This window comes from Bos indicus, chromosome 1, assembly GCF_029378745.1.
Source record: "Bos indicus isolate NIAB-ARS_2022 breed Sahiwal x Tharparkar chromosome 1, NIAB-ARS_B.indTharparkar_mat_pri_1.0, whole genome shotgun sequence".
Classification (NCBI taxonomy): domain Eukaryota; kingdom Metazoa; phylum Chordata; class Mammalia; order Artiodactyla; family Bovidae; genus Bos; species Bos indicus.
This window is the reverse complement of record NC_091760.1, coordinates 83,113,685-83,137,482: the sequence shown is the minus strand read 5'-3', so window position 1 is coordinate 83,137,482 and position 23,798 is coordinate 83,113,685. Positions and strand designations below refer to the sequence as shown.

The following is a 23,798-nucleotide window of genomic DNA, read 5'->3' as shown; positions in this document are numbered from 1 at the left end:
AAGGTGCCTGACGGTCCACACGGCCCTTCTGCCCGCCCACACCCCCACCCCCACCCCGACTGGCTGTTTTTCATAGCACCTTCAGTGGGAAGGAAAGCATGTTGTTCTAACTCCACGGAACTCTGAGCTGTGTAAACAATAGACATGGAGCTTGGAACAAAAATCACCTACAGGGCAGAGAGAGCTGCACCAGAAATTCCAAAGAGAAGGCAGCTGAGACTCCAGCGTTCCAAGGTGATGTGGAACAGTGCACACTCAGATCCTGGTGAGGTGTCAGGTGGCATAGGGTTTTGGCCCGGGGCTGTTGGTCTTCCGTTGGACGGTAGTGGAGGGCTGGCTGGTGGCCCCTTCTCTCTCTCTGCCACCCAATGCCTCCTTCACAGGGAGTGTTCATGAGGGAGGGGGAGCCCAGCTGCCCCGGAAAACCTGACTGAGGAGGGCTGTGCTGAAAAGCCACCTACTAGTCTCTCTACCTCCAAAGGCCTATGGGTTCAAGGCCACCCCTTGGGCAGTGGTGGCAGGGCAGGGGTGAGAGGAAGAGGGGATCCATCTCAGGTGGGATCTGAGACTGGTCTCAGAAACCCATGTCTGAACTGGGTCCTCGGGGCATGCCTTCTAACCTGCCCTGCCCTCCCTGCTGGCCTCCCCAGCCTCTGAGCCCCAAGGCTAACCTGGGTACCCTCCTCTGGGACTCACTGTCACCTATCACTCTCAAACCTTGTCATCTCTGTCACCTTCCTGCCTCTCTGTAGACTGTGCATGCGTACTAAGTCAGTTGTGTCTGACTCTTTCTGACCCTATGGACTGTAGTCCGTCAGGCTCCTCCGTCCATGGGATTCTCTGGACAAGAACACTGGAATGGGTTGCCGTGCCCTCCTCCAGAGGATCTTCCTGACCCAGGGATCTAACCCATGTCTCTTACGTCTCCTGCATTGACAGGTGGATTCTTTACCACTAGCACCACCTGGTATATACTGTAGGTGCTCAATAATGCTTGTTGAACAGAACAGGGCATCTCTAGACAAGGCCTGATATTGGGGGCCTCTTTAGAGCTGATGGCTTCAGTGGGAGGCCTGGTTGCCTGGCGGCAGCTGCACTTAACCTTGAGGGACCAGTTGAGGAGGAGGCCCAGGAGGCAGAGACTGTGCACTGCCCTCAGCCCAGCCGCCCGCCGGCCCGTCTGTTCCCTGTCACAGCCGAGCCTGTCTCCTTCTCACTGAGCAGGTCTGGGGCTACCGCATTCCCTCCCTGTCAGGCAGGCACTGAGGGGCTGTGTGTGGCCAGGTTGGGGGGAGGGGACTTTAAACAAACAGCCCTGGCCCCAGCCAGTGCCGAGGCTCACCACCCCCGCCTCCCCACAACCCCCCAGACAGAGGCAGCTCGCTGGACCGTGTGACAAGGAGCCAAGAGCCAGCCGAATTCATTTAGCAAGAAAGGATCTAGTGCTCTGCCTCCTGCACCCCCAGATAGCGCCTGGGTGCCCCTCCTGCTCTCCTGCCACCTTGGGCCTTTCACCCCCTAATCCTCCAAGTGGGGAGCGGTCACGTGGGCCCCCAGCTCTCGACAGGAAGCTGTCGGCACTGCTGGCTCACAGGGCCAGCTCCCTCACCACCGGGAAGGCAAGTCGCTTTCCCCCAGCCCGGCTTGCTGAAACCCAACCCCTCTTTCCAGCTGTAGCACGAGAGAGCCCCAGGCCCGGCCTTCCCCCGGGACCCTGCAGCCTGCAGATCTCACGGTCAGGGAATTTTCCCTGTGCAGTGTTCCAAGCCAGCAGAGCCTCCAGAACAAAGGGCAGGGAGAGAAGCGACCATCCCCCGACCCCCCACCCCACCCCCGCGCTGAGCCCCCACCAATCCGGGAAAGGGGAGACCCAGAAGACAGAGACCATCCTTTCTGGGAAGGCCGGTGCCTTGGGAAGCAATCCCGGGAGGATCCAGGCCCACATGAATGTGGAACAGTCAGTCCCCAATTCTTCCAGCCCTTTCCTCCCAGGGAGGACACTCACCTAGGCTTGCCCCCTGACATCCCAACAGCCATGCATGCTGAGTGTCAGAGTCAGGCCAACTCAGAAAGGCCTCCCATGCTCTGCAGAGAAGGGAACTGTGGCTTGTTATGGGGGAGGCTGAGGTTCCAGAACTTACCACCCCTTTACCTGGGGAGAAGCCTATAAGAAAAAAAAAAATGGCTTTTGTTGCTCCTAAGAACTGACTTTCCTTCTAAGGAGCAGGTGTGGCCAATGTTTTGGCCACCTGATACGAAGACTTGACTCTTTGGAAAAGACCCTGATGCTGGGAAAGATTGAAGGTAGGAGGAGAAGGGGGCAACAGAGGACGAGATGGTTGGATGACATCACTGACTGTCAAATTCATGGACATGAATTTGAGCAAACTCTGGGAGACAGTGGAGGACAGAGGAACCTGGCTTACTGCAGTCCATGGGATCACAAAGAGTCAGACATAACTTAGGGACTGAGCAACAACAAAAAGACTGTTCCTGAAACCTAGCTTATAAACTGTTGTCAAGCAGCAGTTCTGGTAATAGTAGAATAGAACGGAAAGATCCCATAAAGCCAGGAATGGTCTGAACCCCAGCTTCACCACTTATGAACCATAGGCTGGTTCAGCTGGAGGGATCCCCTGAGATACATTATAAACAATTCTGAGCCTCCTTTCTCTCACCTATAATATGTGACTATTATTTGCCATGCCCGTCTCTATTCATTTAGTGACTATTAAGTACCTGGATACCTACTGTGTGTCAGGCTTTAAGTTAGTTGCTGGAGACTAAAACATAACTGCATCTCCACCTGAAAGGTCACATCCAAAGGTGTGTCTGAAGGTGCTTGGAAAACCGAAATGTTGAAATAAATAGATAAGGACCAGCTGTAATGATCTCATTAACTTCCTGCAAATGGGGCTGCTAAAGTGATTTTTAAAGTTCTTAAAAACAGTTTTAAGTAAGCCAGACCTGTCTCTGTAATCTGGCCTGCACTATTTATTTGCTTAGCAAACCGTTTCTTCATAGATAGTGTAAAAGGAAAGACTTCAGACCCGCCTGAGGCAGAATGTATCCCAAATTTAGAGTTAGTGGGGTTGCTCTGAATTAATTAGGTCTTTCTGTAGCTTAATGTATAAACCTGGGCTCAGGAAATTTGGCCTTTAAAGCAGGTGCCCTTTCAAATGAGGTGGGTTTCATGTGACTATTTTAACTTCGGCTCCATTACCCTTTATGGGCTGCAGGGCTGGTGAGGGGAGCCGGAGGGGAGGGTTCTGGTGTGAGTCTGCTTCCGTGAGTAAGGAGCCAAAGGAACCGTAAAACAGCTTTCTCCCAGCTCGGTAAATTCACACTTTCAGCCCCTAGGCGGGGGATCTCCTCCAGCCGAGGTGAAGGGACGTGCCAAGGCTCCCAGTCCTACTTATGGGGCTGGTTGCCTGCTGGTGTTTCCTTCTTCATCCTCTCACTGGCCCCTCATCATCTTTGGATTTCCAACCCCCTTCCCAACTTTACTAAGGTGTAATTGACAAATAACATTATATAAAGTGTACAGTGTGATGATTTGATAAACATATACATTATGAAATGATTACCATAGCTAGTTAACTACAGTTATCACCTCACATAGTTACCTTTTTTTTGGTGATAGTATTTAAGATTTCTTATCAAATTTCAAGTATATGATACAGTACTATTCACTATAGTCTCTAGGCTATACATTAGGTCCTCAGAACTTTTTCATCTTATGAAAGTCTGTACCCTTTGACCAGTATCTCCCCTTTTCCTCTCATCTCCCAGCCCTCAGCAACTCCCACTCTATTCTCTATGAGTTTGATTTTTTTTTAGATTCCACCTGTTTTACCATAAACTATTTCTCTTTCTCTGACTTTTTTCTCTTTGCATAAATGCACTCCAGTTTCATTCATGTTCTTGCAGATGGTTGGATTTCCTTCTTTTTTAAGGTCATTGCATAAATATAAGAATCTTCTTTATCCATTTATTCACCAACAGACACTAGGTTGTTCCCCTATCTTGGCTATTGTGAATAATGCTGCTATGAACCTGGGAGTGCAGCTATTTCTTTGACATAGTGATTTCATTTCCTTTGAATATATACCCAGGGTGAGAATGTTGGATTGAATGATCTAGTTTTAGTTTTTGGAGGCACCTAATACTGTTTTCCATAAGGGCTGTACCAACATGCATTCCCACCAAGTGTACAAGGGTTCTCTTTTCTCTGCATCCTTGCCAACATTGTTATTTCTTATATTTTTGATAACAGACATCCTAACAGGTGGGCTTCCTAGGTTGTATTAGTGGTAAAGAACCTTCCTGCCAATGCAGGAGACATAAGACACTTGGGTTCGATCCCTGGGTAGGGAAGATGCCCTGGAGGAGGGCACAGCAACCTACTCCCATATTCTTGCCTGGAGAATTGCATGGACATAGGAGCCTGATGGGCTATAATCCACAGTGTCACAAAGAGTCGGACACCACTGAAGCAACTTAGCACACACCATGCACACATCCTAATGGGTATGGGATATTAGCTCACTAGGGTTGTGATTTGTATTTCCCTTATGATTAATGATGTTGAGTATCCTTGCAAATATCTGTTGGCCATTTGTGAGTTTTCAGAAAAATCTCTATTCAGGTCCTTTGCCCATTTTTAATAGAGTTATTATTATTATTTGCTATTGAGTTGTAAGAGTTCCTATGTCTTGGATATTAACTCATTTTTTGATACGTGGTTTGCAAATATTCTCTCAGATTCCATATGTTGCCTTTTCATTTTGTTCGTTTCTTTTTTTTTTTTTTTAATAATTATATTTCTTTTTGGCTGAGTGGGGTCTCTGTTGCTGCTTGGGCTTGTCTTTAGCTTTGGTGAGTGGGGTCTGCTCTCTAGTTGAATGCAGGCTTCTCACTGCAGTGGCTTCTCTTTTTGTAGAGCGTGGGCTCTGGGGCATGTGGGCTTCAGTAGTTGGCAGCTCCCAGGATCTAGAGCACAGATTCAGTAGCTGTGGTGCATGGGCTTAGTTGCTTCACAGCACATGGGATCTTCCTGCATCAGGGATTGAACCCATGTCTCCTGAATTGGCAGGTGGATTTTTTACTGCTCAGCCACTGGGGAAGCCCTGTTCATTGTTTCTTCTGCTATGCAGAAACTTTATACTTTGTTGTAGTCCCACTTGTTTATTTTCGCTTTTGTTGCCTGTCCTTTTGGAGTCAAATCCAAAAAATAATTGCCGAGAAACAATATCAAGAAGCCTTTCCTATACATTTTCTTCTAGGAGGTTTAAGGACTCAGGTCTTATGTTTAAGCCTTTAATCCGTTCTGAGTTGACGTCTGTGTATGGGATAAGATCGGGGTCCAGCTTCATTCTTTCGCATGTGACTGTCCATTTGGACTTCTTGTTCAGGCTTGTGGAGACCTATAGACTCCCCAGCCATCCGAGGGCAATCTGAGCTCCAGGTCCCTCTCTCATTTAAGAACCTCTGGGCTAATTCTGAAATTCCTCAGCCCCCACACCTCCTCTTATTACCTGCTTGGTCAGATTCCGGGTCAATGGTCCCTTTAGCCAGTCCAGCACCACAGTCACTAGCCATATGTGACCTGTCTGAATTGAGCACTTGTGGCCAGTCCGAATTGAGATGTGCTCTGAGTGCAAAATATACACCAGATCTTGCTGACTCAGTGTGAAAAGAGTAACATGAAATACTTCATGAATAATTTTTATATTGATAACACATTGCAATAGAGCTTATGGCTATATTGGGTCAAATCAAATATATTAAAAAATTAATTTCACCTGTTTCTTTTTAACTTTTTAACGTGGCTCCTAGAAAGTCTGAAATTGTACCTCTGGTCCCCATTCATGGCTCACACTCTGTTTCTCCTGGATGATGCAGCTCTAGAGCATGGGCTGGGGGTGGGTGAATTTCAATGACCTTCCTAAATCTCTGCTTCCTTTTGTTTCAAATAGGCTTAAAAGTACCCGCTTCAGGTGATCATCACAACTCAGATGAGTTAACAGTTGTGAGAATGCCTAGTGTGTACGAGGTAACATTAACACATGTTGTTTCCTTTCCAGATCACATTTTCAAAACACCTTCTCGATCACTGGGTCTCCATTTGGGATGCACCCAGATTCACCTGGGAAGTGTTTTATAAAATGTTCCTAGGCCTGGGGTCCCTTTCTGGTTTAATTGCTTGGTGGGGCCTGGGCATTAGCATACTTTCAAAGCTGCCCAGGTGGTTCTTCTGCCTAGCCAGGGTTGAGAAGCCCCTGGCTTTAGAAGAGCTATTTGCTCCTTCCCTGCTCAATCCTCTGACCTCCTTGCTTTACATGCTTTTATCACTTGCTTTTATTACGTTACATGTGTTTTGTGCTACTTTAATTATAACCAACGTTTCTGAAAACCTACCAAATGCCTGGCACTTTACATATATTCTCTCTAATCCTTCCCACAGCTCTGCAAGTAAATTAGATTAACCCCATTCTGCAGATGAGGAAGCAGGGGCTTAGAAAGGTTAAAGTAACTTACTTGTTCAATAAGTGGAGGGGAGGCAGGGGGAAGTACTCAACCCAGCCAAGTCTGACTCTGGAGTACAAGCCATTGACCATGAGACTACACTGCCTTTGTGTTCAATTCTTCAGTAACTAGCTATAAGCTTCCAGGGGCAGGGAAGGTTTCTTCTTGTTTGCGGAGGGACTCAAACAATGCATTCACTTGTGTTGTGTGCTGTGCTCAGTTGTATCCAACTCTTTGAGACCCTATGGACTGTATCTCACCAAGCTCCTCTATCCATGGGATTTTTCAGGCAAGAATACTGGAGTGGATTGCCATTTCCTTCTCCAGGGGATCTTTCTGGCCCAGGGCTCGAACTCACATATCCTGTGTCTCCTGCATTGTAGGCAGATTCTCTACCCACTGAGCCACTGGGGAAGCCCAATGCATTCAGTAGGCCCTTTGATAAATACCTAATAAACTTCAAAGGACCTGTTGGAGAGCATCCCTGGGCAGGCTGATGGGCCAGAGGCCCACCTAGGAATTAGGCTGCTGTCCAGCCGTGGGCCAGCGTTCTCAGGGCTGCCCTCCCCGGGCAGGCCCCTAGCAAGTGCAGGAAGTCTATGGAAAGGACAGCAGGCACGTGGCAGAGGCTCCTCGCTTTCCAATCTAACATTCTTCTATAATCAATTTCTCCTGGCAACTCTCTGGCCTGGAAGCAGTGTTGAGAACCCAGGCTCTGCAGGGCCAGGATGGCAAGGGGCCTGATTTGTGCGGCTCTGAAGTGGTGGCAGGTGCCCCAACCTCAGCCCAGCTGTGCCTCCCCTCTCACAGACCCCCTCCCCAACCTGCTGCAACCAAGGGCTTCTTGGATTTTCTGGGGCCAGCTCTGAGTCCATATCATCTTATTCTCTGCAAAACAGGCAGTTTATCAAAGGTTGACTAAATGTGATTCAAATTGTCTACTTTGGTTAAGACTTCAAATATGAACATGCTTAAATCAGGGGGTGGAAGCTTTACTTTGACCCACACAGTGGGCTCCCCTACAGTTGTCCCAAAGGAGGACAGGCCAACTGCACAGTGACACAGGAAGGTGATTTTATGTCACAACAAGTGATGGGGGAAATCACTTCTGAAAATGGCATAAGCACAGTTTAAAAATTTTTTTAATAAAAACGGGGTGGGAGACCTGGGAAGGAATGACACAAGAATGTTGCCATTGGTTGTGTTATGGTGGTAAAATTATAGATAATTCTTTTTCTTGTATTTGCTAAATCTCCTGTAATACGTCTATATGACTTTTACAATAAGTAGAAAGAATTCCTTAGGGGTGATCCATCCCAACAAAAACCATAGGATTTAATCGTTACTCCTTTGTTCTTTGCCTCAGTCCAGGCTATTTCACCATCAATCACCCCTTCCTGAGATGGCAAGAAAAGAGGGGAAAGCTGGCCAGCCCCTGCCCTGGGGTGAGGACTCAGGCATCTTTCCCCACAGCCAGTTTGGGGGTGGAAGACTAGAGGGCTGCCTGTCCTCACTCCCACCTGCTTCAGGAGCTGGGTTCTTGTCCTCCATCATCAGGCCCCTGTTGCTCTGCAGTGAGCAGGAAGTGAAGTGAGAAGACCTCCTTCTGGGGCTCCCCAGTACCTCTCCTAGGTTTGGGGCCAAATGCTGGAGCAGGTCACTTTTGACACTTGTCCCAGCTGGGCACAAGGGCAGGGCGGCCCTGTGGCTTAGTCTGGGGTGTGCAGGCTTGGCAGGTGTCCAGAAGTGGAGTTACTAAGAGTAAACCATTTCCTCTCTCTTGGTAGGCTTTCTCCTCTCCCTGGAGTGGCTGGGGACCCCACCCTGAGGCTAGCCAAACTCAGCCCACCCTGCCGCTTTGGGCTGACCAGACAGGCAGGCAGTGGGTAGAGTGGTTCTGAGCCATGGACTCAAACGGGTCCTGGTTCAGATCTTGTCCAGCTTTGCCGCTAAGTAGATGAGCAACGTTGGGAAAATGACATCCGGTCAGAGCCTCTTGTGAAAAGGGGGCTAATAACCCCTGTGTGGCAGGGCTGTGATTAGGGTCAATTGAGAGAAAATGGATGGGAAACACGGAGACAGGCTCAGCAAACAAGAGCAGTTACTATGGGAGCCACAGAGCTTCGGTCTCCCTGGCCCCTCTTCAGCCTGGGGCTGGGGCAGGGGGTGGGTAGTGGGTAGTTCCTGGATTTGACCCTAAAGGATCAGTCCCTTTTAGTCTGCTCCTCTGGCCCTGCCTCCTCTGGCTTTGGGAAAGTCATGTGACTCCAGGCTGCCCGCTTAGCCAACTCTGCTCCTCCCTCTCTTTATGTCTGCTCGCCTCTGGAGGAGTGAGGTAATCCCTGGGAAAGAACCTTGCTCCTCCTTGGGGGTATAATCACTGTCCTCTTGCTAGAGCTGGATGATGGTAGGGAGAGAGAGGGCTGGCCTCAGCCTGGCCCTCCTGCCCTGGCTGTGCCCCCTGGCATGTTTGGTCAGGAGACAGAGACTCTAGTCTCGAAGGCTCTGCTGGTGTTCCCCTGAAAACATCGACAGGCTCGAGGAGGGGCAGATTTCTGAGGGACAATGGCTATTTTTATAGTGCTTGCAGCACTGTAATAATAATATTAATCACTGTAATTATTATGTGTGGCACTGTAGCATTTGCAAAGCCCTTTCTCATACCTCATTTATTCCTCACAACAAACAGCCTCGTGGGATGATATTGCTATTATCCCCATTTCACAAATGAGGCCGTTGAGGCCCAAAGAGTAAATGATGACCATAGGTGAGTGAGAAGTGATGGCTCCTGATTGCAAATTCTAGAGAAATATGGCAAACAGGAGCTCAATAGCTAGACCCCTGGGGATTTCTCCATTCGTTCTCAGTGCCTGCACACACTAAGAGGAGGTCCTTTCCGTTCTCTGTTCAGTAAAGTAAGTGAGAATCTGATTAAAGCAGAGGTGGGGAAAGCAGGGGGGAGGGGCGATGATTTTCCCCAGGTTGTGAGTATGAAGTTAACGAGTTGAGAAAGCAGATGCCTCTGTCCCATAGAGAGTGAGTTGGCTGTACACTGGGGGCCTGTTAGGCGGCCCCCACCGGTATACAACCCATCCCTTCCCACTGTGTAGCCCCAGCCTTGGAGAAGAGAACAAGGTTCACCTTTCTGGTGCATCCCTGGCCTTCAGGGGAAAAGAAATCTCTGGAAAGGTTTTCCAGAGAGCAAGACCCCCGTCCCTCACCACCCCCACCCCCGCAGCCACCACCACACACACACACACATACAGTGCTCAGAGGGACAGGAATCTTTCCACTTGTCCTGGGCCTGGGTCAAGTGTCCACATGTCACCGACCTGCTAGAACAGGGCGGCATGGGGGCAGGCTTGTCAAGACCAGCAGAGAGCTACTGGAAGCCAGCCCAGCGTCCATCCCCACCCCCACCCCAAACCAAATGGCAAAAACTTGTTTCAAGAGACTGGGGGGTTAAAGAAAAAGAACTTCAGACTTCCAAATTGCTGCAGTGGGTGTGCTATGGAGGATGCAGGAGGAAGGGAAGTCCCGACGAAGTGTCCTGAAGCTTGTCGTCAGTTTAATTTGGCCACTGCCTGGCCCTGCACCTTTGCCGCCAGCCGCGCGATGGTACTATTTTCAGCATGAGTGGCAGAGCACACACGTCCTCCACACAGTCAGTTGGTTTCCCCACTGGGAGGTCTTGGGGCCCCACCAGGGGTGGTCAAGCAGGGCTTCCGAAGAGTTCCTGAAAACTTTATGGCTCTTCTTGCTCCTCTCAGTGCCTCTCCCAGGAATTGCTCAGATAATAAAATACAGCATTAAAATAACAGTGACCATTTTATTGATCACTTACCATAGGCCACGTTCTGTGCAAGGTGTTTCATTTGCATTATCTGATGCATTCCCATTTTGTCCTGTTTCTTCTATACCCTGCTCTAGAAAGAAATCTACTATGTAGAGAATGAGTATATGGCTTCCTGTTCATTAAACTTGTGGCTGATGGATTTGTCTCTTTAAAAAAAACCTCCCCCTTCCCCCTCCCCTGCCCCCCAAGAAAAAAAACCCCACATTGTTTTCATGGGAAAAACAGACTTCATTTATGTTGCTTTGCTTTGCAAGAAAGCTTCCAGGAACCTCAGTGGGCACTACTTTTGCAGACATGTCACCTAAAATTCACAAGTATCTTTCTAATCCCAGCTGTTCTTCCCATCAGGGAGGCTGGATTTTAGAGTCCGTTTCTTTGGCTTTTCCCTCCCTTGCTCAGCAACTGAGGCCTTTCCTAGCAGAGTTGGAGCTGCAGAGGTTCTGGGTCCAGCCATGGACTGGTGGGCCATCGGGGACCTCGACAAGCCTCCCCTCCTAGCCACAGGGGCCTTGGGCTGCTGCAAGAGCTGCCAGGAGGGTAGAGGGGTGGTGGGGAGGGCTGTCGGTGTAGGGTGGGAACAGGGGAACATTCCTCCAGCTGGTGGCAGGAGCTGACTAGCCAGAGGCCTTGTTCACGGCCCAATGCAGTGTGGCTCTTGTGTTTATGAGCTTTGTGAGATTTAGAGCATTCTGTATTAGCCACAGGTTTTTGGGGGTCACATCAAAGGTTAGAAAGCCATGGAAAGAGTTCTTTCCCCATGAATCACACTTCCCCAAACTGTAATTCTCTGAGAGGAGCCGGCTTGCTTTATGGAGCTGGCAGGAGAAAGGGGATCACAGGGGCTCCTGGAGAGTTTTCCTGAAGAAAAATTCTCTGGAGGGCTAGACAAAGAAATTCTCAGAGAGAAGCCAGAGGAGGAGAAAAATCCACTGGGACCAGGTTGATGGACCAGGGTTTGGGGGTTGGGATGATGGGGCAACAGGACTTCAGATGCCACTGGCCAGGAAGAACTGCATTGCTCAGCTCCAGGGCGCACCCTGCCTTGTGCAGTACACAACCTGCACAGCCATACATAGCAACACTTTCTTTGCTCCCTCCTGGATAATTGGTTATATCTCTAATGGGCTCCCACAGAATCCTCTAGATAGTCAAAGAATATGATTATCATGTGCTTATCTGCACCCCATTCCCAACCACTTCCCAGTCGCACTTTTGGAAATAAGGACCCTATCTTCTTAGCCTTTGTTTTTCAGCCTGACTCAGAGTTTAAGCTCAGCAAATGTTTGTGGAATGAATAAACATTGTTGAAAGAATTCTTTTAGCATTTGGGGACTGGTATGTGTGCTGTGTGAGGGCTAACTCAAATATTAGGAACCAAGAAGAGCTTTGATTTCTTTGAAGAGAAAGTATTGGGTTGGTCAAAAAGTTCGTTCGGGTTTTTCATCAGATGGTATGGAAAATCCCGAACAAACTCTTTGGGCAACCTAATACTATCTAAATATATCCACTCCTTTAAGACCCAGATCGGCCACTGCCTGCTTTTAGGATGTCCCTAGGATGGATTTTTGTTCACTTAGTTCCTCCTTCATTTCTCAAACACTTATAAGTCCCTGTCTCGGGCACCACGATGGGGTGCCCTTGAGAAACCCACAGTCCTGATGGGGTGATGGACACACTGGCTGGTCATTACAATGGAGTGGTCATAACTGCTGAAACAGAAGGGAAATGTGAGGTGTGGGCAGGGGCTGGTGAGCATACGTGGAGGGAGACCATCTTTGCTCAGCTCTTATCTAGGCTTGGCTCTTCAGCACAGAGTTAAGTGTCTACTCCAGGGTCAAATGGCTAGTGAGTAGATCTCAAACCTGATTCTTCAACTCCATACCCTGTGACCAACTACCAGCTTTCTCTCTGTACTTGAGCCCAGGTCTCAATAACCTGTCCACTCAAAATCCCCCATAGCCTCACAGAGCCTCTTATATAAGAGGAGGCCTCAACCACAGCTATGGAGTTGATTCTTGAGCCATCCTGATGACCTGTCTGGGCCTCCTTTTATCTGTGGTTATCCTATTAACAATCCAGCTTGTTCCCAGCTCCACACCTATCTCGCTCAACAGTTTGCTGCTCTGCTGACCTACTTGGCAGCTCTCGTGCTCCCTGCTTTGTTCCCCAGGCTCTGCCTGGCAGTTGCCCTCATGGTGGATTATGGTGCCTTTGCACCCTTGGGCACCTGGCCTCCAGGTTGTCATGAGACACTGGGGGCTTCTGTTCCTCCAGGTCTGGGCACATCACATTTCAACACGCCTCCTGCATAAGACGAGCCCGAACAGAATCCCTGCTCTTGCTGCCCAATATCCTCAGCCAGGCTCCTCTACTAAGACTGTGCCTCTTTCCTAGGCTTACCAACCAGGCATTGCCTATCCCTGCCCTGTGGGCTGCAATAGGAGAGATGCCATGGGCTCCAGAGTCAGACAGACCTGGTTCAACTTAAGCACCTGTCAGTTTTCAGAGGTTCCTTAACTTCCCTGAGCCTTCTTTTTCCCTCTGTAAAATGGGAATATGTAGTACCTGCCTCACAAAAATATACATACAATCTGTACCTGGAACATGATGAGGAAGTGGGAGCTGACAGCATCTACTACTTGTAAAACTTTTTTCAAAAGCTTTTCATGTATCTAGGCTTTGGCTCCTTTGAGCACAGAGAGGTTAAATGTCTACTCCAAGGTCATGTGGCTAGTAAATAGGTCTCAAACCCAATCCTTCAGCTCCACGTGTTGAGACACCGCCCCATCTCGCTTCTGTGCTCAAGCCTCAGCTTTGATAGGCTGTCTAATCTATGGATCTTTTTTGACCCTTAGATGTACAGAGAAAGCCTGAGTTAGCCTATTTTACAGCAAGGGGACTTGGGCTCAGTGTTTAATAAGTGAGTTGCCCTTGGTCGCACTGCTCATCAGTAGGGAGCTAGGTGAGAACCACTTGATCCTGCATTCTGTGGCTTCAGAATAAATCCTTCCCATCTTTCTCCTCTACTGTCAGAGCATCCAGCCCTATTCTGAGAAAGCCCTCTCTCTCCACTATCAGGGTGTCTGAGTCCAGGCATCATTCTGGTTCTTTCCACTGTCCTAAGCAAACCCTTCAGGTGGAGAATGTTGGGAAGGACCCTCCAGTGGCTCTTGGGGGCTGAAGAACACAGTGCCCAGAGCCCTGGGAAGGAGGATGCTGCTGGCTGAGATCCCCTCCTCAAGACCCCGCATCAGCCCAATCTCTGCTCTCCCTGCACCTCAGCCCCTAGCCAGATCAGCCTTGTGGCCAGTTGACGGCGCCGCCCAGTCCCCAGCCCCCAGCCCTGGGCTGCCAAGGTTGGCAGCCTCGTGGCCACGCTGCACAACTCTGCGCCTTTCCTCCTCAGTTTATTCCTTCCAGATACTCAGTTGCTGCTTTTTCTTTGGATCACTTTTCTGTGTTATGGTATTTCAGTTGTTTTTCCACTCCTTCCCCCACCCTCCTACCTTCCCCCCATGGCAGGATTCCTGAGAAGACTTGCTTTTGGAGAAAGCTGCACGCACATCTGCTCTCTAGCTGCAGGGAGGGCCCTGTCAGGGGCTCGGGTCTCAGGGAGCCACGCCACACTGGGCAGTGGAGGCCGGGGGGCAGGGTCCATGGGGCATGGCAGCAGAGGCCCGTGGTGGGCATGCTTCCTACAGCAGGCAGAGCTGAGCCTCAGGGCCTGGGGGTGCTGCCAAAGACCTGGGGCTGCAGCTCACCAGCTCCCTGGCTCTGCTGGCTGTGGCTGCTGGCTCGCTCGGCTCAGATCTGCGTATGCCAGACTTGAGGTGAGAGAGAAACCAGGAGCCTTGGAAAATGCCCTGGCTCTCCATCTTTTTTCGTTGGAACTTTTTTGTCAGTGGTTCTGAGGGGTTAGGGGTCTTGTGTGTGGTCGATGTGGGTGCAGTTGTGTGTGCTAGAGAGTATATGCTGGTTGCATGCAGGCTTGGAAGTCACAGAGCCTAGGTTTGATTCCTGACTTCCCATCAAAGGCAGTGTGAACTTGGGCAAGTCACCATGAAGTGGGTGTGATACCATGCCTCCTTTTCAGCCTTGTTATAAGGGTGAACTGAGTTAATACATGAGAATACTTCCCAGCACATCGTAAGTGCTCAATAAATATTTTAGCTATCATTATTATATATGCATGAGGATATGTATGGAATTTAATAAATCTGGGGTGGTCCTTCTTGGACTTTGGAGTGTGAGAATCACCTGGGAAGCTTGTTAAAAGTGCTGGCTTCTGGGCCTCACTTGCAGACACTCTGATCCAGCAGGCCTTGGGTGGGCTCAGGAACTTACTTTTTAATCCAGAGACCCCAGTGGTGTTGATACACTGGCCCAGGATCTGCTCTGGGGTGTCTGAGTGAACAGACCCTTGGGACCCTGGGCTCCGGCACCTCCATCAGAACTGCTTTGCAAATGTCACTGGAGAACAGATAAAAGAAGGGTGGAGTGGATGGAGACCCAGAGGTGGGCAGGAGCCATGCCAGGCAGAGGCTTGAGGCTCCAGGAAGGAATTAAGGTGGCTGGAGTTTTAGACACAGAATTGACACAATTCTACCGAGCGATTGGGTTGGACCAGCCTTGTTTACAAGCCCAGGGCACAGCAGATGGCAGAAAAAAAGAGGGTGTAAAACTGCAGTTAACTGAAGGCCAGGGTGGCAGGAGAGTCTGTGCCTGGACAGAAGCAGCAGCCATATCTGGAGGAAGAGAGAATCGCCCAGATTGAGCAGCCATGTCAACTCCCTGCTCCCTTAGGCTGGGCATCTGAACTGCTGGCAGAGCAGCCAAGCAGGGCCTGATCTTCACAAGCTGATCACCTCACCAGCTATGCCAGGCTGTGGCTGGACTCAAGGGCACGACTTAGGATAAGAAACTGGCTCTGTTGACTCCTCTGTTCAAGAGCTTACAGGTTTTTTTTTTTTTTTTTTAATGTTTTTCTCTTTCTCTCTTAGTAAAGATCTTTTAGAAAAATTCTTTGTTTTGAGTGAACTAAGAAAAGAAGGAGGTGGGATGTGATGAGGCTGTGGGGAGGGCTGGTTGCTGCTCCAGGGAGGGGTCTGGTGAGACCAGCGATGAGGCCGCTGATGGAGCAGGCCTGGGGTGAGGGGTGGGGGCACCTCTGAGACCTGGGGCCTCACCTGGGATCTCCTTTCAGACAGTGGATTTAATGTATTTAGTAAGTGTGTGTGAAGGTGAGTGAGTGTGCTCATGTGTATGTGTGTAGGCATATCTGCACACAGGTGAGTATTCCATGCCTGTATGCTTTCGGTTCATTTAATGACAACCCTAAAATATTCGTTGAGTGTATACTATGTGCCCAGTCCCTGTTCCAGATGCCTGGGATACATCAGTGGACAAAATGCAATCCTTGCCCTCAAGGAGCTTACTTTCTATGGGGATTTTGTGTGTGCAGAGGGGATGGGTATATGTTTGTGTGTATGAGTCTATTGTGTACACATATTGAAGAAAGAAGAATAATAACATGTGAGTGCACAGGCAGATCTGGGTCAGGAACCAGCTGCCATTTTCTAGGCATGTGATCCTGGGCAAAATATTTCACTTTTCTGAGCCTTGGTTGGTTTTTTTTTTTTTTTTTTTTACAAAATCGGAAAATGATCCCTTTCTCTCATAATTGTTGTGAGACTAAATGTAAAAATACTTGGAAAGCTCTAGGCAAAGTACCTGATATATGATAGTTGCCAAATGATATTTTTTTATGTCTCCTGTGGAGTTGGAGGAGATATTTGTCCGTATATTGATATATACCAAGTGTGCATTTGTGTCTGGGCAACATGCCCTGTGTGTCCGAGAGGCTGAATGTGTGGGTTCTCCCTGAGTGGAACCTCCCTCGCTGGGGATCTGTCCTGTGGAGATATCTCAGATCTGGTCAAAGGTGATGCTGTTGCCTGGAAAGTTCCATTCCAAGACAGAAGGTCCTTTATAAAGCTGGGAGAGAAAGGCTGCTAAGTCTGGAAGCTCATGAGCTGACCCATTTCAGCCTTGGTTAGGTCTGTCCTGAGTCCTTCCAGCCGCAGTGCGACTGTGTGTTTGTACTTCTCTTTTTAATGCACGCAAAGACTCTTGGCCTCCCTGTCACTGACACCAACTTGCAACAACTTGCAGCTTCTGTTTTCCCACTTCCATGAGTCCCTGGCCATGCTATTGCCTCTGAACTTTCTTCTTATCCCCCAGATCATTTATTAGAAATATAATTAGGAAATGGGCCCAGAAGGCCACTCTGGGGGCAGGACTGAGTTTCTGTGTAAGCTGCTTGGGACTGCCAAGACCCTTGCTTTCAGCAAGAACTTGAGCTTGTCAAGCTTCTGCTCTCCTCCCTCTACACTCTCTCTCAAGGAGAAAGCCCATGGTTTGGGCTACGTCTTCAAAGAGACTCAGAGTGTCTACCTTCAGCCTCAGTGTCCCTCCTCTGCCCCAGCTCCAAGTATCCATCAGATATTCAACTGAGCAGCTGAGACTCAGGGTAACTGATGACATAGCCATTTTCTTGACCACAAACCAGCTCCCCCTGGGCATCCAGCTGTTCTAATGAATGACTCCAGCATTCTTCCAGACATGACAGCTTGAAGTTCTGAGTCATATCTCACATGTCCCTCTGTTGCATTTCCCAAAGCTGATCAGTTATCCAGTCATTTCAAGCTCGTCCCCCAGCCTGTCCTTCCCACTCTTGTTCCTGCTGCACCACTCCCCACGTCAGGCTGCCATCCACTCTAGCGTGGAGTGGCCTCCCTGCCTCCAGCCTCCCCCTTCACGACCAGCCAAGCCACCGTCAATGTGCTCATGGTTTTCCCGCAGCCACTGTCTCTCTCCATCCACAGCGCCCTCTCCTCTCCTTCACAAACTCTGCTTCAACCTAATTGGTCCCCTTATGGTCCCCAGGACACCGCACGCTCTTGCTACCTGACCTTAGCTGGAGTGGTTTCCCTTGCCTAGAATCCTTTCCTCCATTCCAACCTTTTACCTAAATTATAGCCATCTCTCATGGAATACAGCATCCCTGGCTGAGATGCACCCTATGGTTTTAAAAACATGATGAGGAGAAGCTGGGAAATGTGGAGGAAGGGAACTAATTGCTAGTGATTTGCATAGAGGTAGAGGATTTAATCTGGAGAAGGCAATGGCAACCCCACTCCAGTACTCTTGCCTGGAAAATCCCATGGATGGAGGAGCCTGGTAGGCTGCAGTCCATGGGGTCATGAAGAGTCAGACACAACTTCACTTTCACTTTTCACTTTCATGCATTGGAGAAGGAAATGGCAATGCACTCCAGTGTTCTTGCCTGGAGAATCCCAGGGACGGGGGAGCCTGGTGGGCTGCCGTCTATGGGGTCGCGCAGAGTCAGACACGACTGATGTGACTTAGCAGCAGCAGCAGCAGAGAATTTAATTTACCACTGGGGCAGACTTTTGCTTTGTTTTGGGAAAATCAACACCAATCTTAAACTGTGTAGTCACCGACAACGTGAGTGCAGATGTTCACTGTTCTGGTTCAGCAGTGTAAACAGACATGCCTTGGGAGACAGGGACTGCCTTTTTTTTCCTTTTTTTCCTAAGATTTGAGGAAAAGAGTTGTGGAGGAAGGGAACCTGAACTGGTCCCAGTGGAGGCAACTATTTTCAGCTGAAGTTTGGAGAGTTGCTTGTAAGACATTGCAAGCAGAGACAAGCAGGCTTCCTAAGGAGGTTGGAGAGGGCCTTGCACTGCTGCTTTGGGACCCAGGTGATATTTCTTGACACAGAGTTGGGGAGAAGGACACGCTGTCCACCCCTGCACACAGAACACAGCATCCCTCTGGTACCCTGGTGGCCATCAGAGGAGGCAGCAGCCATGGATGCTAAGGACCCCCCAAGGGACCATCTCTGGCAGACGCTCCTTTCATGGGCCTCCATAAGCCCCACATGGTGACTGCTGTGGATAGATGGACTTGTGACATCCTTTGAGATGTCCCACTAGGAACACCCAGAAGTATTTGAGGACATATTGCATGGAGTGGGGCTCAGTGTCGTGACTCATTTTGTTAAAGTAGCAACAAATCATTTCTACCCTTGGCAGGTGAAAACTAAATACACTAGAGACAGATATAAAACTGTACTGCCCTGTTAACTGTGGTTGCCTCTGGGTGCCAGTGTTCTAGAGAATCCATTTTCTTCTTTATATTTTTATGGAACTCTCCAAATTTTCCACTACAAGCACTTATAATTAGAAACACAAACGCTACATATAAGGAATATTTTCTCTTTCCTTCCCCTTCAGGGCCCAGCGGAAGGCCCTGCTGCCTCAGGCTGCTGTGGTTTCTTCCTCTGCTGAGCTCCGAGGGTAACTCTTAGGTGCAGATCTGTGTTTATTCATTGTTTTAGGTCCTTGTGCCAGCTCCTTGAGGAGAAGGAACACTCCTACTTCTCAGCCCTCCCCCATCTCTCACTCTGCTTGTAGGAGCTACTTCTCAGAAACCGCCTGGCCTGCTTCCACCCTTGGCCTTCACACTCATTGTTCCATCTGCTGGCACCCCCTCCTCCTGGGTCCCCCGACTCAGACAGCTTGTGGGCTTCCTGCTTCTCACCTTCAGTTTTGACTCAAATGTCTCAGTGGCGAGGCTTTCCCTGAGCAGGCTGTTTAAAATCGCACACCCCCTTTCCTGCTTTGTTTCTCCCTGCAACATAGACTTCCATCCACCATGCTGTGTATCATACTTCCTTATTGTCTATCTCCTCATACTGATCTGCAAGCTCTAGAGGACAAGGATTTTTGTCTGTTATTCTCTGCTGTAATCTCACCACCAGGATGTATGTACAGAAGATAAGTGTTTGTTGCAATGAGTGAACACAGTTTATAATAACACTAGTTCCCATGTGGCAGATCTTGTGCGAAGTGCCTGGTAATCCCCTCCTTCAGGCTTCATGGTGTTTTGAAGTAGGTAGCTTTATCTCTCGGAGAAGGCAATGGCACCCCACTCCAGTACTTTTGGCAAGAAAATCCCATGGACGGAGGAGCCTGGTAGGCTGCAGTCCATGGGGTCGCTAGAGTCGGACATGACTGAGCGACTTCACTTTCACTTTTCACTTTCATGCATTGGAGAAGGAAATGGCAACCCACTCTAGTGTTCTTGCCTGGAGAATCCCAGGGATGGGGAAGCCTGGTGGGCTGCTGTCTATGGGGTCGCACAGAGTCAGACACGACTGAAGTGACTTAGCAGCAGCAGCTTTATCTCTGTTTGAAAGATGAGGAAACCAAAGCTCAGAGAATTAGGTCCTCAGCTGAAGGCAGACAGGAGAGCATGGCAGAGTGGGGTGAAAAGCGGATCCGTCTGCCCTGGGGGCCAAGGACGTGCCATTGTAGGAGCCCTCTCTGGCCTCATGGCGGCCCCTCCCTGTGCTGACACCCCTCTGCATCTTGGGCACCAGGTCCCCCACTGCAGGAACCACAGTGCTGCTGCCCAGAGCTGGCATTCCTCCAAATGGGCTCCCCTCCCAGTCTGGGTCCCTTCTGGTGACCCTGCAGTCAGAGAAGCCAATTTGTTCCTCCTGTTCCTTACTGACTCTACTCTGGGTGCTCTAGGTAATGGTATAAAGGAGCAGGCCCAGAGGTTTTCTTTCTTCTCCCGCAGCCCCATTTTCCCAAAGGGAGCTTGGGTGCTCCCTGAGAACCTTCTGCAGACCAGCAGGGTGGACTAACAGCAAGAACCAGGAGATTCAGGTTCAACTTCTGGATTCACAGTTCACAAGTTATGTCATGACCTTGGGCAAGTCACTTAACTTGTGCACTGACAGCATGAAAGGGATTATGCCTTCCTTGTGGTCTGCCTACAGTGTTGCAATGACAGCTAATGCAGAATCTGCCTCATGGGGCTGTTGTGTAGAAGTGAAGTGAATGTGGAAGTCGCTCAGTCATGTCTGATTCTTCGCGACCCCATGGACTATACAGTCCATAGAATTCTCCAGGCCAGAAAAATGGAGTGGGTAGCCATTCCCTTCTCCAGGGGATCTTCCCAACCCAGGGATCAAACCCAGGTCTCTGGCATTGCAGGCAGATTCTTTACCAGCTGAGCCACAAGGAAAGCCAAGGGGATGCTTACTTGCCTCGTGGTACAGAAACAAGATTCGTCCCTGAAGAGCCACTGACTTGCCACGTGCAGGCCCTGCTAGAGGGTGGGTATTGTCTGAGTACTGTCACAACAGAAGTGAAACAGGCCAGTGGCTTTGTAAGACTCACACAGCCTATGAATGACAGGTGATTCTTGCACCAACCTGGCAGCTGTCTTCCAGGACCCTGAGGATTTACCCCATGTGGACGTTACAACTGACCGTCACAAGCCGAGCACGAGACAGGATGGAGACTGGTGAAAAAGGAGGAACGCCTTCTGGAGGTCAGTCTTCAGGTCCTAGGATCAGGGACAGGGATCCCCATACCCCAGTTCTAGTGCCCCAAACCCTGAGGGGTCTGGGAGATCTTGCCTCACCTCTCTGGACTGAGACATGGAAACCTGGGTGGGGCGGACTCTGGAAGGCTTCAGGGGGTGCTGCCTGAAGGTGGGGGTGGAAAGCCCCATGTCCCTGGAGAGGAGGAGTCACTGAGCAGGTTCTGGGAACATGGGATCACCCAGCGCACTCCCCACCCAGGCCCAGAGCTCTAGGGACGCAGGTTCTCTGAGCAAGCATACTCAGTCCTGGGGCGCCAGGGGGGCGGGTAAGTGGGGGGGGCTTTGATTGAAGTGGTGAGTTTTATTAATGGTGAATGGTGAAAATGGTGTGTTTGCATATCTTCTTAAAAGTTCTGGTATGATTTAAAAATGATTGGTTCGTTATCCACTTAGCAGAAGAATAATTCAGCAGAGATGATGAGGAGGTGGCGGGGGTCTGTCAGTAGTATCCCGCCTTGATGAGCACCACAGCCAGGATGCCCAGGAGAGTGATCAGCAGGAGACCGAGTCTCCCATTGTTGAACTGCTTCAGGAAGAAAAATTTCATCCAGTTCACCTTCGACTGGCTGTTGAGAGGGTACTGGAGTAGACAGGGAGCCAATTTGGTTATCATCTCGGTTATCATCTTAGCACCATGCTTGATAGATAAGGCTTAATAATTGTTGACTGCTATTGTTATCAGTGGTGACTAGCCTGGGAACTGGGCAGGGTCTGCAGTCAGCTGGTAAGATGGGTCATGGGTGTGGATTTTAGCTAACCATTAACTCTAATCACCCACTAATCTTTCCTAGAGTTTCAGTCCTCAGAATTTGGAATTCCTTGTTCAAGGTCACATAGTCATGACTTTTAAAAGGCCCTGATTGGGACACTTTTCAGAACACCTAACCTCTTTAGTCAGTACACTATATTTCTGCTGGGAGGTAATTGTTGCCATCTCTGCTGGGCTGCACAATTTTGAGGACTATTTTGCACAAGCATCAATTGCCACCATAACCAAGGCATGGAGCATAATTATCTCAAGTGGAAATTGTGATTGAGCCTATGAATTGAGGCCTGATTTACAGGGGCTGTGAATGAGCTGCCACCTCCAGAGCCCTTCGTGACTGTTAGATGTTGGGGCTGTAATCAACTGGAGCCTGTTTCCAAACGCCCACTCTTCAAGTTCCAGTGGGTCAAAAGTCCTGACTCCGCTGAATGTCAAGATCCCTGCAGAGTCTGTGGCAGAACTGAAACTTTCCCATTGTCTAAGACTTGATTCACAGTTTTCAAGGGACTTCTCTTTCCTGGCTTTGTTACCTAGTTGTGGTAGAGTAAGTATGATCTGAAGTAATCCATCTGCTATCACTCTCCTGACAAAATCTCTTTGCTCTCCCACCCACAGTTTCACCCAGGAAGATCTAGTTCTGTTTGTGCCTGAAGGGAAAGAAGACCAGGGATCCCGGCCTTCCTTCTCCCTCATGTGAGTGACCATAATCCATGGGGGAATTCATCTCTTGCCCTCACCATGGCAAAGGTCTGCTCTACACATGGGCCCAGAGGCCACACTTTTAGTACTTCGGAGAAGCTGATGATGGCATCTGTGACATGGGAGGTCTTTCATCCTGAGGCAAGGGTATGAGTTCTGCCAGCCCTCTGTACCATCTGGAAGCAACCTGGGACTATTTGCAGGTTCACAAATGGTAGATGATTGTTTCATGGCATGAAAGACTTAATTTGAGCCTTAATGGAGAGAGCAGACTAACGAAGATTGAGGAAACATGGCCTATAAGAACAAAACGTGCTGAATTTGAGTAAAGCTACACATTCTACACATTGTGGTCAGCACTCAGAACACTGTGGGTAGGCAGAGCTGGAACCAATGTCCACAGATAACTCTCCAACTTTATTTTAACCTCCTTTTTACCTTCTCACAGACCAGTCTTGTCCTAATTACCTTGGTTATACAATCCTTGTTTGCATTTCCAGAGAGATAGCCATGTTTGAAAGAAAGAACATAAGTCCCCAAGTCTGAAAGGAGTTCCAAAAAGAAGGAAATGTGTAACAGTGAAAAGCTGTGGGGTTTTGACTCAGTCAGGCTTCAGTTCCAACCCTTGTTATGTCATATGCTATCTATGAGAACTTTATAGCTTCTCTGAGTTTCAGTTTGCACAGTTCAAAATGGAACAGATAGCATCTATCCTGTTAGATTGTTATAAAAATCATTAAAACATATGTAAAGCATTAAAAAGCTGGCTCATATTAGGTATTGAATAAATGGCAAGTATTAATATCTGTAAAATGAAGGTATTTCATAATACCAAACTTTGCAATATGGTGGTGAAAAGGAAAGGGGAATGCTTTTGGCCTGTAGCAGATGTCTAATAAATGGTAGTTGTTAGTCCTGTCTTGCCATGAACTATACTTCTGCCTTTCAGCAAAGTCTGCTGCTGCTAAGTTGCTTCCGTTGTGTCTGACTCTGTGCGACCCCATAGACGGCAGCCCACCAGGCTTCCCCATCCCTGGGATTCTCCAGGCAAGAACACTGGAGTGGGTTGCCATTTCCTTCTCCAGTGCATGAAAGTGAAAAGTGAAAGTGAAGTCGCTCAGTCGTGTCCCACTCCTAGAGACCCCATGGACTGCAGCCTACCAGGCTCCTCCGTCCATGGGATTTGCCAGGCAAGAGTACTGAATTGGGGTGCCATTGCCTTCTCCGAAAGTCACCTCTACTGCCAGTGAAATGGGAAGTATTTCTATTCTACTTATCCCATAAGGATTGCAGTGGCAACTGGCGTTAATTACATGTGCCTCATTTTGATTCTTGCAGTTGTGATAAATAAAATCACATACAATATATCGAAACCCAGACATGGGGCACAATGTACTAGAATGAAACACACTGGGAGGCAAGGGACTTGGGTTCTTGTCTTGTTGCTATCTTTTGTCAAGTGACCGT

At 49.0% G+C, this 23,798-nt stretch overlaps 1 long non-coding RNA gene across 1 annotated transcript; it reads left to right on the top strand.

Moving 5' to 3' along the window:
• Positions 1–145: 145 nt before the first annotated feature.
• LOC139183387 (uncharacterized) lies at positions 146–22,948 on the top strand. The gene is made up of 3 exons (XR_011566979.1): positions 146–234; positions 20,712–20,812; positions 22,248–22,948. It is a non-coding gene; the product is annotated as an uncharacterized lncRNA (long non-coding RNA).
• The last annotated feature ends 850 nt before the right edge of the window (positions 22,949–23,798 follow it).